Below are 15,797 nucleotides of genomic sequence, written 5' to 3'. Positions count from 1 at the left end.
CAGCTATTACAATCATTATATTTGATAGTACCTCTTAGCATGTTCTCTTTGTGGTTTGCAGTAAATAAAAAGTGTTGTTCTTGGAACACCTACGTCCTACTTAGTCTCAGAGCAGATTTCAATGGTTTTCTATAGGAAAATATGGGGGTGGGTTCAAGTAGCCCGAACGCGAGTCTTATTTGGACCCATTTTTTACAATAATCGCCTGTGCTTTGTTTTCAATATATGTAACTAAAACTGTCCTCGATATGTGCAATAAAGCCTGTAGTTCCACTTAATATGGGTTATGACGATAACTTTCGAGTTTTCGTGGATGAAAATAGGCCGAAAGAACGAATTTGTTGCAAAATTGGGTCCAAGTAGCCCGCATCTACGGTACATATTTTACATATTTTACTTTTAAGGAAATAGATTTTGAGACGAAACTTGCGCAGAACGCCATAATGCGTTGTTGCCAAATTTGCACGTCTACTGTAGTAGTCACGATAAGAAAATCCCTGGATTCTAGCGTTGCAGTTCGAGAAGCGGAATTACGGTAAGGGTCGAAAACTAATTTATCTAGAATTCCATGATTACTTCCTTTATTATCTGGCATCAGTAAACACTCGACACTATCTGGCAACGCCGCACTATTCAAGCACATTTAGCATAGCACTGGGGACATCTGATTATCCACCTTAAAGTTACGTAGCTTTTGTGCTGATTTGTATAAGTATTGAAAAGAAACGAAAAATAGATAGCGAGGGGAGATCATTTATAGAACAATGAGCATACCAATATGTCGAAATTAAACCAAGTAATAAGAATAAGGCAATGTGTGTGATATCAGTCCTCAATGAATACAATATAAAACATGAGCCTGAACATTCTCATTGTCAGAACTACTCCAAATTTACAGGAAGCCTACGGTTAGAGAAAAGAAAAACTTTGAAAAGTGAGAGGAAATCTCAGCAATTGAGTCGTCTAGTTGAAAACGGCCCTTGTCCATTTACAGAAAATCTCAGAAAAATCAGAAAAAAATGTAGGATCTGCATGTTTTGCAGAACTGAAGATACTTTAGTGTGTTCATATGAAAAACCTGAACATCCTCAAATATTTTCAGTTCTACAAAATGCATCGATCCTACAGTTTTTCTCGGTTTTCAAGGATTTTCTGTAAATGGACAACAGGATGACGCAATTGTAGTTTAACAAACTAAATTCTAAACAAGATGCAAGAACTTATGCTAGTTTCCGCGCGAATCATTAAATAGCGAAACTTGGGAAATCATTTACTGATGGTGAATTAGTCAAGGATTGTATGTGTTGGGAGTGATGTCACTGGACACGGACGCAATGCGCTAAAGAAGTTTGCACATGCCTCTATACTGAATGCTAGTCGTTAGGGAATACACTGTGCAAATAAAGATACATTGTAATGATATAGATTATAAAGAAATAGATTGAATTGTTAACAGAAGATTAGAATGAAGAGATAAATGGATTTGTTAGGACAAGATTTATATTCTGATGCAAGTTAAGAGTATTAGTACATGGAATAAGATAGATTTAAAGAACAGAGTTTTACTAAAGGCACAGAATAAGAATAAAGATATCAAGAAATGACATTGTGTGTATTTATGATTTCAATAGAATGATTGCAGCAGCAGAAGAAATGTGTCCAGAAATTGCTAATTTATTTAAAAGCATCAATATGTCAGCCCGTTTAACATGGGTTCCTGTCACCACGGCATGGCGCATCCTCAGGTTGCAGATCGAGGGGAAGGCCTCTAGATATAGAGGATAGCTACGAATATACTGAATAAGCAGTCGCGAATAGCCGACTAGGAGTGATCCTCCAGCTCGGGGGTTTAAGTAGGGCTAACAACCTCATCCTATAAAAAAAGCACTTGTTCAGAAACATTCACAAAAGCCTCGGACAAGGACAGAAAACTTTGAACGATCTCAGCAAAAGAAAATGGACATGAGATTTGGAACATGGAATATTAGGAGTCTTTATAGGTAAGTTGCGTTAAAATCAGTAACGAATGAGTTAGAGAAATACAGGATCAACCTAGTAGGAGTTCAGGAAGTTGGGTGGGAAGAAAACGGAACTGTGAATTTCGGAAATTTTACGATCTTTTACGGGGAAGGAAATAAAAACCACCAATTAGGAATACGGTTTTTCGGTCAGAAACAAATAATATCAGTAATTAAGCGAGTTGAATTTGTTACTAACAAACTTTCTACTATTTTTAAGGGACGGTGGTGTGATATTATTGTTTTAAATGTACATGCCCCAACACGAGATAAGAATGACGATATAAGACAGTTTTACGAAGAAGTGGAACGGATATTAGACCAACTCCCGGGATACCATATGAAAATTCTATTAGGGGATTTCAATGGAAAGATAGGACGAGCGGATATTTTCAAAACAATTATAGGGAACGAAAGTCTGCATAAGGAAAGTAATGAGAACGGTGTTACATTAGTGAACTTAGCAATATCCAAAAACCTAATCGTGAAAAGCACATAATTCTCACATCGCGACGTTATACACTTGGATCTCACCAGACGGAAAAACATATAACAAGGACATATAACATATAACATACAACATATAACATATAATTGATCACGTTTTATTAGATAGAAGAAGAATAAGTTTGTATATCTTGTTCCACACATTTTTGCCTCCAGCTAAAATTAACTCAGGCAGAATTTCGTCTAGACCCGGAGATGTGTGTTCCTTTAACTACTTTATAGCGATTTCTACGTCTATTCGGTTGGGTTCTGGAATATACGGTTCTGCGGTGTGTATTTCCCTTTCTCCACGCACATTAGTTTTTGGCTGCGTGTTAAGTAAATAGTCAAAGAAATCTTTCCATCTATTTAAGAGCCTATCTGTATCCGTGAGAACTGTTCCGTCAGCTTTCTTTAATATATAAGCACGAGGTTGATAGCCTTTCTTAAATTCATTGATCCCCTTATACAAGTCCCGAATGTTTCTATTTTTACTATTATCTTCAAGCTCCTTAACTTTAGCTTTCAGAAATCGCGCTTCTTTGTTCTGGAAGTTTTGGAAGTTTCCCGTCTGATGTCTACGAAATTTTGTGTAGTTATTTTAATCTGATTTTGTAGCTAACGTAATTTTGCCTTTTCTCTCTTTTCTGCTAGTTTAGTGCATTCTTGGTCGAAGCATGGTTGGTTCCTACGTACTTCCGCGTGTCCCAATTGTTCGTTTGCTGAAATTGTAATGCTATCTCTAATTTCAATCCAAGTATCCTCAACACTAGTGCACTCCGAATCTGCTAAAGCTCAGAATCTATTCGAAACTTCAGTCTGTATTCGTCTCTTGCCTGGCTCTCTTGTAATTTCTTTAAGTTAAATCTCTACTTTTTCAGACATTAAATATTTCCCTTATTCAACGATAATCACTCTCTCACTGATCACTACCTGGTAGTAGTGATAATATCAGAATGAGGCTCACTCAACGACCGAACATCAATTTTGCAAGATTGTCTTCTTAGATATATAATGGAAAAATTTCTTTGATGATTTACTTAACACGCAGCCAAAAACTAATGTGCGTGGAGAAAGGGAGATACACACCGTAGAACCGTATATTCCAGAACCCAACCGTATAGACGTAGAAATCCTATAAAGTTGTTAAAGGAACACATATCTCCGGGTCTACACGAAATACTGGCTGAGTTAATTTTAGCTGGAGACGAAAATGTGTGGAACAAGATATACAAACTCATTCTCCTAATCTGGAACAAGAAAGAATTGCCACAAGAGTGGAAAGAATCAATCATTGTTCCAATTAACACGAAAGGCGACAAAACTGACTGTAATAATTATCGAAGCATTTCTCTTCTGTCAATATCCTATAAAATCCTTTAAAACATTCTATTAGCAAGATTAACCCCATACGCAGATGAAATTATTGGAGATTATCAGTGCGGATTTAGACGAAATCGATCAACTATCGACCAAATATTTACCATTCGACAAATACTCGAAAAGATGTGGGAATACAGTACCCCGATACATCAACTATTTATTGATTTTAGAAAGGCGTACGACTCGGTTAGGAAAGAAACATTGTACAATGTTCTTACAGAATTTGGAAAACCGAAAAAGCTAATTAGATTAATAAAGATATGTTTAAATTAGGGTGGCCAATTCCGGAATTTTTACCTTCCGAAATCCGGAAAGTAAAATCGGAAAATTTCGGATTTCGAAAAAATTCCGGATTTCGGAAAAATTCCGGAATTTGAAAAAAATCCGGAATTCAGAAAAATTCCGGAATTCGGAAAAATTATTTTTTCTTTTTGTAATCCTAACAATTTTGTTCAAATGCAAACGAACAAATTTCCTTTTTGTAATCCTAAGAATGTATGATGCAAGTTAAGCTGAAACTTACATCCTAAAGTATACACTACTCAATCTTCGCATGGTTAATGAGATGTAGTCCAAAAGTACGATGTACTCCTAATATTTAATTTTTGTTTTACTGTGATATTGTCCAGAGGTAACACATATATCACACTGAGATAAACAACTTGACATAATGAAGATGTTATCATACGTAGTTTTCCAGAAAATCGTGAGAAACGAATATTTATGAAGTTAAAACATGCGTCGCTTGTTGCCAGTGTGATAAAATTGATAACTTTTATGCTGGAATAGTCTTATTATTATTATTATTATTATTATTATTGTTATTGTTATTGTTATTATTATTAATCGTTTGTGTACTGTAAAAGAAAAATATGAACCTTTAAGAAGTAGATTTTATCTGTTGTTTTTTGATATCTTCCATCAGTAATAACAAACTGCTTGTAAATACGCAATGATTATCAAGGACAATAACATATTAATGTAAGGACTACTCTGCAGACTAGCAATAAACAATAACAGATAAACAATAGTTCCAAAAAAAAGTAACTAACTTGGGCACGTCAGGGGACATCCACATTGCGCATTATGTTCGCGAAAATATAGGGACGCATTGAGACTCTAGCAAAGAGCGTGGTGTTATTATTATTCAAAGGGCCGTACGATAGAGGCATTAACGTTAATGTTAATGGCACTAATGAGCACTTACTTGCTTTAACGGTTAACCTCATTTTTGAGATAATTCTTAGAAGTGGGCGTGTTGCCATGCATTTAGAAGACTTATATCTATTATTTAAAAGCACACGTTATCTGTGGAGTACTAACGATTTCCGTCACTATCGAACACTAACGTAGCACTAGCGACGTTTAAAGTCAAAACTGGGGTCTGACATAAGTGGCTTGTCAATTTCACGGACATTATATTTTCCTTGAATGAGAGAATTTTGCGCCCGGGAAATTTGCGCCCTACCACAAAAATAGGGAAAAATGCGCTCGCAATATATTTGCACTGGGATGTTTGCGCCCTACCCCAAAAAGAGGGGGAAATGCGCCGACTATATATTTTCACTGGGATGTTAGCGCCCTACAATTCAACTTATTTTTGTATTGTGTAAAGTAACTTCCACTCACACTTGAACTAGGCTTGCCTCTCATCATCTCAGTGAGTTACTCCATCCATTATAATATTCCGAACAAATGAAAAAATACAATTTTAGTTCACTAAAGGTCAATCCATAGAAATACAATTTTTCATTATACTACAAAATTTACAATAAAAAATAAATGACTGATATATAATTATTTATTAATATAATCAAAGAGTATAATTTAATGTACCCAGATATCTCTGTTCATAATCCTTGTGAGTTGTTTGGCTTTTCAGGACACAAAATATAGAAAAGAAAATGTAAAGTGAATGTAAAATCAGGTCAGTAATATTATCAAGAAAACTATGAACAGTGTGTTTACTTGCTGGAATTACACTTGATACACACAATTGCATTCAGTCGTTCTTTCAGAAAAATGTTCCGGGGGGCACACTTAGTATTCCGGAGGGGGGTCACTGCTGGTACTATTCTATTTATTATTATATTATAGACGTATTATTTTGGTCTCCTCCGAGGGGGCACTCTGAGAGCTCTGGGGAGGCCAGTGTTCCCCAAAATCATCTCTGGAAGAAGCAGTGATTGCGTTGATCCGTTGTGTTCTTTTGGCTTATATTGAAGATTATTCTCCCCTTATATAGTCACTTTGAAACTAAATCACAAATGGCATGGCTGTGGGGGGAAGATTGTTTATGCTGTAATGTCAGTCCCTCCGAGCAAATGCGTAAGCTCGAATAGGTTCTTTTATTTCGCAGGGCTCAAACTTCCCGGTGGAGGTACACCGCGGGCGCAATTTTCCCTGTTCTTGAGGTAAGGCGCAAATTTCCCAAGCGCAAAATTCTCGACACCGTTCGAATGACCTCGGAAGACTATATCTTTTTCAATACTTTTTTATATTCTTTTACTCGAGATTTTTCATAGCTTCTTATTAAAATACTTACTAACATATCCTCATTTTATTGTCCTAACCAATTAATATGGGTATGTTGTCAGTAAAATATTTAGATTGATCGAGCCCCTGGTGTGTAACCACAGTATTTCATATCATCCCTCCCATTAGAAATCTTGGCTAAACGAACCAATATATGTTGGCAATAAAATAGATTAGAATGATTGAGTCCCTGGTAAATAACCACAGTATTTCGTGACAGACCCCCCCCCTTTCCTATTACCATATTCTGCCTACGTGCCTGACTCAGCTAATTCTCTACATTCTTTACCAAGCACACATTTTCTAAAGCGGACAATGCTCTCTAAATACCTAAGCTCATTATTTTCAGCAGATGCACAAATTGGGTAGCATTGTATCTACATGAATGTTATATATGTCGATTACTGGAAACGGCTTCTCGCTATCTATTACCATATTTACTATATAATGATTAACGTTAAAACCGGAAATGGTTGATCTCCGCTTCCGGTTTGAATATTACATTCATCAGGGAACTCGATTCTTAACTATTGACTCTGTACATCATGGCCAAAATTGATGGTAATCCATCAGATAGTTCTTGAGACTGTTTCACTGACGGACAGAATGAATATATAGCTATAGAGTTTTGATAAACTAAATTCGTTAATGAGTGATGATGGAACAAATATAAGAAAGGGAACCAAGAGTACCACCGGGAAAATTCTCGAACACAAAATTAGCCATCGAAAACCCACATGTCCTGGGTTAGAATACCATAGATGAAAACTCTACCACTGAGTCATCAATCACCCGCTTATTAGTTTTATTAATTATTATATTAATATAAATTAATGAATGCCTGCTTATGTTAATTATTGAACAATTACATTATATACTTCGTAAAGTCAAAAATTATAAATTTTTATTTACTGTACCTAGGTATGTTGACAATAAGCGAATGTTATTAGAATATTTGTTGAGATTTCTTTTCCTTCACTGCCGTTCGTCTGGTTAAAAAGTAGTTTGCAGTGTTTTGGAGCAGCTGCAGGTGGAAACGCGATAATGTTTGAGACAAACCGGCGACTTTTTTGTGTGTAAAAATAAGAGCTTCCTCATAAAGCAATAAATAAGTGCAGTAGCAATTGTCTACGTAAGTGTTAAAGACATATCGAACTACAAGAAACTAATACAGTATATGTATTCATTATTGTGTTTTTCTTTTAACAGCTACTAGCTAGGGATGGCCAATTCCAGAATTTTTACTTTCCGGAATCCGGAAAGTAAAATCGGAAAAATTCCGGATTTTTCCGAATTCCGGATTTTTTCCGAATTCCGGAAAGTAAATTTTCCGATTCCGGAAAACAAAATTTCCGGATCCGGATTCCGGAAAATTTTGACCATCCCTACTTTAAATGAATCACAAAGTAAAGTCCGGGTAGGAAAATTTTGCCCATTAGCTTTCATGTCGAGAATGTCTGAAACAAGGAGTTGCGTTGTCGCCATTATTATTCAACTTTGTCCTGGAATACGCTATAAGGAAAATCAAAGATAGCAACCAGGGTCTAGAGTTGAACGGTGTTCACCATGTTGTGGCGTATGCTGATGATGTAAATTTAATAGGGGATGATAGGAAAACAATAGAAAGAAATGCAGAGATCTTATTAAACGCTTGCAGGGACATGGGTTTAGAAGTAAATAGAGAGAAAACTAAATACATGGAAGTGTGTCGGGACCGTAATACAGCAAATTATGGATGCGTTAAAATATTAAATAATACTTTTGATTAAGTGGATACTTTCCAGTATCTAGGATAAATATTAACAGATCAAAACCATATCCACGAAGAAATTTAATGTCGACTAAACATGCAATTTATGTTTTTATTCAGTTCAAAATCTTTTATCGTCGCGAATTCAGTCGAGGAATCTGAAGCTTAAAATATATAAAACGATAATCATGCCTGTTGTTGTGTATGGTTGCGAAACATGGTCGCTTACTCGGAAGGAACAACATAGACTGAAAGTGTATGAGAACAAGATTCTGTGACGAATATCCGGACCCAAAAGGAACGGGAATGGGGAATGGCAGAAACTTCGTGACGAGGAACTACATAATTTATACTGGTTTATCAAATTTGTTAGAATCACCAAGTCTAAGAGACTCAGGTGAGTAGGTCATGTAGCCAGAATGGAAGAAAGTTGGAACGCTTACAAAATGTTTACTGAAAATCCAATCGGAAAACTCCTATTAGGAAGACCTAGGCGCAGATGGGAGGTCAATATTAAGATGGATCTCGCAGAAATAGGAATGCAAAGCAAAAACTGGATCTAGTTGGCGAAGGAGGGTCAATCAATAGCTTTTTGTGATTGGTCTGTAATTTTTAATATTAGATATCATGAGCGCCCGAACGAGAGGAAAGGGTTGGGTCAGAGCCCCCCTGGCTCACGAAAATGTATTAAATTTCTTAAGATTTTCTTAATACAAATAAAAAAAAATACCAAACGTAATATGGCAACCAGGGAAATGAGTCCCCCTGGAATATTTCCTTCGGGCGCTCATGTTACACGTATCATTCGACTTGAATATTATACAGATTCGTGTAATTTTCCAATCTTCCACAAATATTTAGGATATTATTATTAGATTAAAGATCATACATAATGGAGCCATTAAGACATTAAAATATGCTTCTAGACCACATTAATGTTTTGGTTTCAGTTTTCTTATCGCAGTTTTAGGCCCTTCGCAGACTACGATACTTCATGTGTCGAAGACTCGCAACAGACTGTGTCGTCGCGTCGCTGATATTCGATACACACCCGCGACGCGACAGACGCTGGACCTTACTTCACGTGTCGCGGGAGTGTGATACTTTCTTTTTTCTTTTTGCCCAGAATAAAGGGACAATGCACTTTACACTATAAGAATGCAGTTTTTAAATCGCCACCATAATACTAAACAATCTGTTATATTATTTAACGACAAAGTGCAAGCACATCCATAAGAAGTATTTTGTAGCCTGGAGTTGGCGGTCCCCTTGAGCTGCAGACTAAATCCGGGCCTAGTCAGTGTAAACTGTTACTGATTACATGAGATATTACTACATGCCTCGCGGCCTCTCCTTATAAATTTCATTTTGGAGTGCCATGAGGCATCAGCGTTATGCCTAAGTGCTTATAAAACATTATTATTCATATTTACAGTATACATATTAAATACACAGAACATATAAAAATAACGAAAGTAATATGTACAGTGTAATAGTAATGTAGTAATGTGCTATTGTAGTAATGTAGTGTTATGTTGCAATTTCCACCACACAGTTCATTGGCTTGGAACCGAATTTTGGAAAATGTAAGAAAGAACAAAATGGCAACATGCAGTGTATTTACCGATACGATTCTTCTCTTTCGATGTCATATTCACGAATTCACTATGGCATGCACAACACACTTTTTCCCATGCTTTCGTCTTTTCAATTCTGTTGCTACAGGAATCTCTGCTGGAGTTCCGTATACTAGGTTGTGTTGTGCCTGAATTTCTGCAATGAAAGCGTCTGTATCGAAAGCTTCCACTGAGCTCATTTTTCAGAATGAGTACCTGGTTGCTGAGAAGATAAATTGTGGCGTATTTTCGACATACGAAGTCATGTAGTATGCGAAGATCTTAGCATGTGTCAGGTGGCAGGTAGGCGACAGTGTCGCGGTTGTCGCGTAGTGTGCGAAGGTCCTGCGCCACATCGATTGTAACAAATGGGAATTCATTATTCCGCGTCAGAACAACAATATTATCGTGCGTCTTCGACGCACGAAGTGCCGTAGTGTGCGAAGGGCCTTACACTCAACATAAGTAACTAGACCTAATGCTAACGAGCTCGCTAATAACGGAGGAGTAGTTTTGTGGAGTATACACAGCTATCTGTGAATACAGATTGAAAATATCTAGCAAATCCTTCATTCAGCTATATTACTCGTAGCTTGAAGCGGAATATCTTGAAACTGCATCGAATAGTTCCTTACATTACGATTTACTGTTTTATTATTTAAGAAATTCCTGTGCGATTTTGGATCATATTTTATATTTCTCGTAAACAAGCTTAGTATGCTTTATTAATCATAGCTTTTACCTTCTTCCTTCCTTGCTTAAATAATTCGTTACATTTCTCCGCTATTCCGATATTTCTTATAGTAATCTTTTAAATTTAGCATCTTGATAATTTTTTTCACGTAAAATAACATGGATGTTCTACTTGTTTGTTCGTGTTTTTGGAACTGTATTAATTTTATTATAAAATATGCTAACGGCTACTCGTAAACAATCTACATATTAAAAGGTAGACCAATTCGTAGCACGAAACACATTATATAATTAACAGTTTTAGAATAACAGATTCTTCTTTATAGTAAATAGCCCTACACAGGCTGTATCAATTCAGTCCTACGTTCTGCGTTACCCTCAATATAGACATATATAGTAAGTAGAGCCATCTTCTGCTCTCTGGGGACCACACAAGAAACAAAACTCTTGAAAGAGATAAAAGCCGTAAGCCATTTCGACGCACTGCATCACGGGAGTGTGATCCGAATATCAAAAATATTTTTGAACGGAGGTCGGATAGATATGGAGGAAGAAAACGTCTGTCTTGAATTATGCATTTGACTATCTTGGAAGCGCCAAAGAAACAACGACGAAAGGAATTTCAACCATGCAACGATATTATATAAAAACGAAAAGAATGAAGGAACGCTTTTTATTATTTTTTTTAAAAAAGGTGATTGGATTGAAATAACGGGAAATATTTTCGACTTGCAGTCAGCGGATTGGAAAAGCACTAACACGAAAAGCGAAACTGTCCACACCGCAAGTACTTGTACGTCATAGGAAGTCTGACTAATGCTGTTTAAACTGATATTATGCTCAAGTATAACCATGTATTTTACTTTATATACAATATATATAGCGGAAATGTATGAATGAATGAAGTCTAATTATCGTTGGAAAAAGAGAAAAGATTCCGAAATTCAAACCATTTTACCCTCTAAGACTTTATTTCAACAAGCAAGGGAATCTGCAGTGGGGGCCAAAGGGGGAAATTGTCCCTCTTAATTTTTGCAAGGGGTAGGTTCTTCGAAATACATATCAAAACGGGGGCTCAGTGGCACAGTGGTAGAGCGTTCACCTCTAGTGCAGAGGGTCTCCACGTGCAAAGTGGGCTTTGCGGTGCACAAACACCATATTGGTGTGTTCTTTCGGGTTCTCTCGTTTCCTTCTACTTTGTTCATTCCACCATTTCCTTCATTTCTTATAATCACCGTCTCATTTAGCCTACACAGCATAAGCGTGGGACGTAAAACTCAAACATTTAATTTCATTTCATTGTTATATATCAAAACATATTAGATTTGTTTATTCACCCACTAGGGTTCTTAATATATTTATTGTAGTCAATATAGTTATGCATGTGTTGTTTTACATGAATAATAAAGTGTGTATAATCGCGACTTCGCTTTTGTATGGGTGTTTAACAAGGGCGCCCATGTTGTGGTTTTCACGGAGGGGGGGGGGGGCAAATCGACATTTCAAATGTCATCTCAAATTTTCAGGTAACTATTCTAAAAATCTATTGGGTTTATTATCTTCCGAAGTACAATTTCCTCTAAAGAGGGATGAAGGCCCCCCTTGCTCCCCTGATGGGCGCCCTTGGTAGTGATAGGTAAATTCTCGGGAAGATTCCCAAAATGGGAATATTCCGGGAATTTATGAACAAACACAAAGAAAATTGCATTCTATTACTATATTATGATTTCAAAATAAAATTAGTTTTTATCACTATATTTTTTACTGTTGCCTCCAACGGGTTCTTTAAAATATATATTCTGAACGGTATTATTTTATTGTTAATTTATTCTATTTAGAGAGTACGCATAATTTTATGTATGCTTACTGTAAATATATTTAATGCAACTAAATATGTAGGGAAAAAAACTTGGTTGCCTTATACAAAGTCCAGATACCTTTATAAGGATAAAACAGCTTTCCCCTTATGCAGAGTCGTTTTGACGTATGATTAGCCGCATATTAAAGGCCAGACTACTGCAGGAAACATATGTTAGTCGAACTCTTTAGTTTGGCACTAATCACGCATCAAAACGACTCTGCATAAGACCCCTTAAATTTATATGTAAGTGAATTTTCTAAACTTGACCCTATTACCAATATTATAATCATATTAAAGTTTTAAATGTTATAAACAAATTAGGTTGGAAACTGCCAGAAAACATACCTAGTCTCTCGAAAAATTCGTAGGGTTGTCAGTGTATGGAATGGCATATATACAGAATATTGATTTGGGGTAGAGCCAACACCGTGGTTTGTTATTGTGTTCTTACTGTGTACTATTAATCTCTTATTTAAGAAGACATGCTATTTCGAACAATATACGCGGTGTTACAAAAATTCGCCAACAAACTTTGGTACATGAATACAGCAATTAAATGAAGGAAGCAATTAAATCCTGATTAATACAGATACAGAAACACCTTTAATAATGAAACATCCTAACAAGCAACCTTAATTTTGATATGTAAACATTACATTTTAAAAGTATATGTATTCACAACTACAGAGGTTTCTTTATTCAATATCTGATTCTTTCTCAGAGAGCGAAATTCGAATCAGAGACAGGAGACAAACCGACATCTATTATTACCCTCGTTCAGGGTGTATTGATAGTACTTCACCTCTATCTCTACAGAATTACTAGATTACTTTACAAACTAATTCCTTTTCATCATTTATATATCAACACTTTGCTACATTCTAGTGCAAATTGAAATGGAAATTAAAAAGTCATTATTACTTAGTTATATAAAGTACGGTCAACGAATTTCAATTTTATAAGCCTCCAAATTATTTCAAACCTAGCAGTAAATGATATTAAATGAAAATAAAGTATTTAGTTATATGGTTCCTGTAATTTGGAAAATAAAGTAAAGGAATGGAAATAAATTCCTTCCTGGGAATTTATATGCCAGGGAAAAAACCCACTTTTTATTTTTCTTCCCACCGGAAATATTCCCACTGCCCATCACTAGCACTTGGTCATTATCCCTCCTCACCCCTGGAAACATGTTGGCGTTCTTGACAACAATTTTTGACATCGTTCTAATGCTTGGAGCCTTGGCTTAGTTTCTTTGAATACTTGAACACTATTAACAATATTTTATAGATTAGATAGGGTCAGAGAAGCACGCAGGGAGTGGATCCTGGAAGTGAAGACCTCCTCGACATCCCGATTTTTCAGTAAATTTAGTCAAATTGTAGACGTGATTTTACGAATTATAACATAATTTATCCTCATGTTGAATTCGATCCCTCTCAAAAAAATTTGGACCTCCTCACGAAATAAATTGATGGCCACGTGCTTGGATAAATTTTATAAAAGTATGATTTTTTTGGCAAGACATGAGGTGCATTAAAGCTACAGGAATAAGCCTATCCTAAAAAATAATGTCCCTTTGATGCACTATTTTAGAATGCGACGTTTAAACATGATTCAAGCAGTGGTAGGTTTTTGAGTTTAGACACTGGATCTGCGCCTAGGTCTTCCTAATGGTCGTTTTCCGGTAGGTCTTCCAGTCAAGACTTTGAAAGCGTTTCTACTTTCTTCCGTTCTAGCTACATGACCCGCCCACCTAAGCCTCCTAGACTTGACGATCCTAACAATGTTGGGTAAACCGTATAAATTATGTAGTTCTTCGTTACGAAGTTTCCGTCATTCCCCATTCCCGTTCCTCTTGAGTCCGAATATTCGTCACAGGATCTTGTTCTCAAATACTTTCAGTCTATGTTCTTCCTTCAGAGTAAGCGACCATATTTCGCAACCATACACCACAACAGGCATGATTATCGTTTTGTGTATTTTAAGCTTCAGATTCCTCGACTGAATTCGCGACCACAAGAGATTTTGAACCGAATAGTAACACGAATTTCCTGGTTTTAGTCGACATTTAATTTCTTCGTGAATATGATTTTCATTTGTTAATATCGATCCTAGATATTTGAAACTATCCACTTTCTCAAAAGTATTATTTAACATTTTAACGCATCCATAATTTGCTGTATTACGGTGCCGACGCACTTCCATGTATTTAGTTTTCTCTGCATTTACTTCTAAACCCATGTCCCTGCAAGCGTTTAATAAGATCTCTGCATTTCTTTCTATTGTTCTCCTATCATCCCCTATTAAATTTACATCACCAGCATATGCCATAACCTAGTGAATACCGTTCAACTCTAGGCCCCGGTTGCTATCTTTGATTTTCCTTATGGCGTATTCCAGAACGAAGATAAATAATAATGGCGACAACGAATCTCCTCGTTTCAGGCCATTTTCGACGTTAAAGTTCATGGACAAAAATTTTCCTACCCGGACTTTACTTTGGGATTCATTTAAACACATCTTAATTAATCTAATTAGCTTTCTTGGCATTCCAAGTTCTGTAAGAACGTTGTATAATGTTTCTCTCTTAACCTAGTCGTACGCCTTTCTAAAATCAATAAATAGTTGATGTACCGGGGTATTGTATTCCCACTTCTTTTCGAGTATTTGGCGAATGGTAAATATTTGGTCGATAGTTGATCGATTTCGTCTAAATCCGCACTGATAATTTCCAATAATTTCATCTGCGTAGGGGGTCAATCTTGCTAATAGAATATTTGAAAGGATTTTATAAGATGTTGACACAAGAGAAATGCCTCGATAATTATTACAGTCAGTTTTGTCGCCTTTCTTGTGAATTGGAACAATGATTGATTCTTTCCACTCTTGTGGCAATTCTTCCTTGTTCCAGATAAGGAGAATGAGTTTGTGTATCTTGTTCCACAATTTTTCGTCTCCAGCTAAAATTAACTCAGCCGGAATTTGATCTACACCCGGAAATTTGTTTTTCTTTAATTTCTTTATAGCGGTTTCTACTTCTATTCGGTTGGGTTGTGGAATATACGGGTCTGCGGTGTGTATCTCCTTTTCTCCACGCACACTAGTTTTTGCTTGCGTGTTAAGCAAATCGTCAAAGAAATCTTTCCATCTATTTAAGATGCTATTCGTATCGGTGAGAAATGTACCGCCATATTTCTTTAATATATTAGCACGAGGTTGATAGCCTTTCTTAAATTCGCAGGGTGCCCTTATACATGTCCCGGATGTTTTTACTGTTATGTTCAAGTTCCGTAACTTTAGCTTTCAGAAAATCGCGTTTCTTTGTTCTAAAAGTTTTGGAAGTTTCCTGTCTGATATCTGCGAAATTTTGTGTAGTTATTTCATTCGGATTTTGTAGCCAGCGTAATTTTGCCTGTTTTCTCCTCTCAGTTAGTTTAATGCATTCTTGGTTG

The sequence above is a fragment of the Thermobia domestica genome, chromosome 1, assembly GCF_964235325.1.
Source record: "Thermobia domestica chromosome 1, izTheDome1.hap1.1, whole genome shotgun sequence".
Lineage (NCBI taxonomy): Eukaryota > Metazoa > Arthropoda > Insecta > Zygentoma > Lepismatidae > Thermobia > Thermobia domestica.
The sequence above is the reverse complement of the archived record's forward strand: the minus strand, read 5'-3'. Positions refer to the sequence as shown.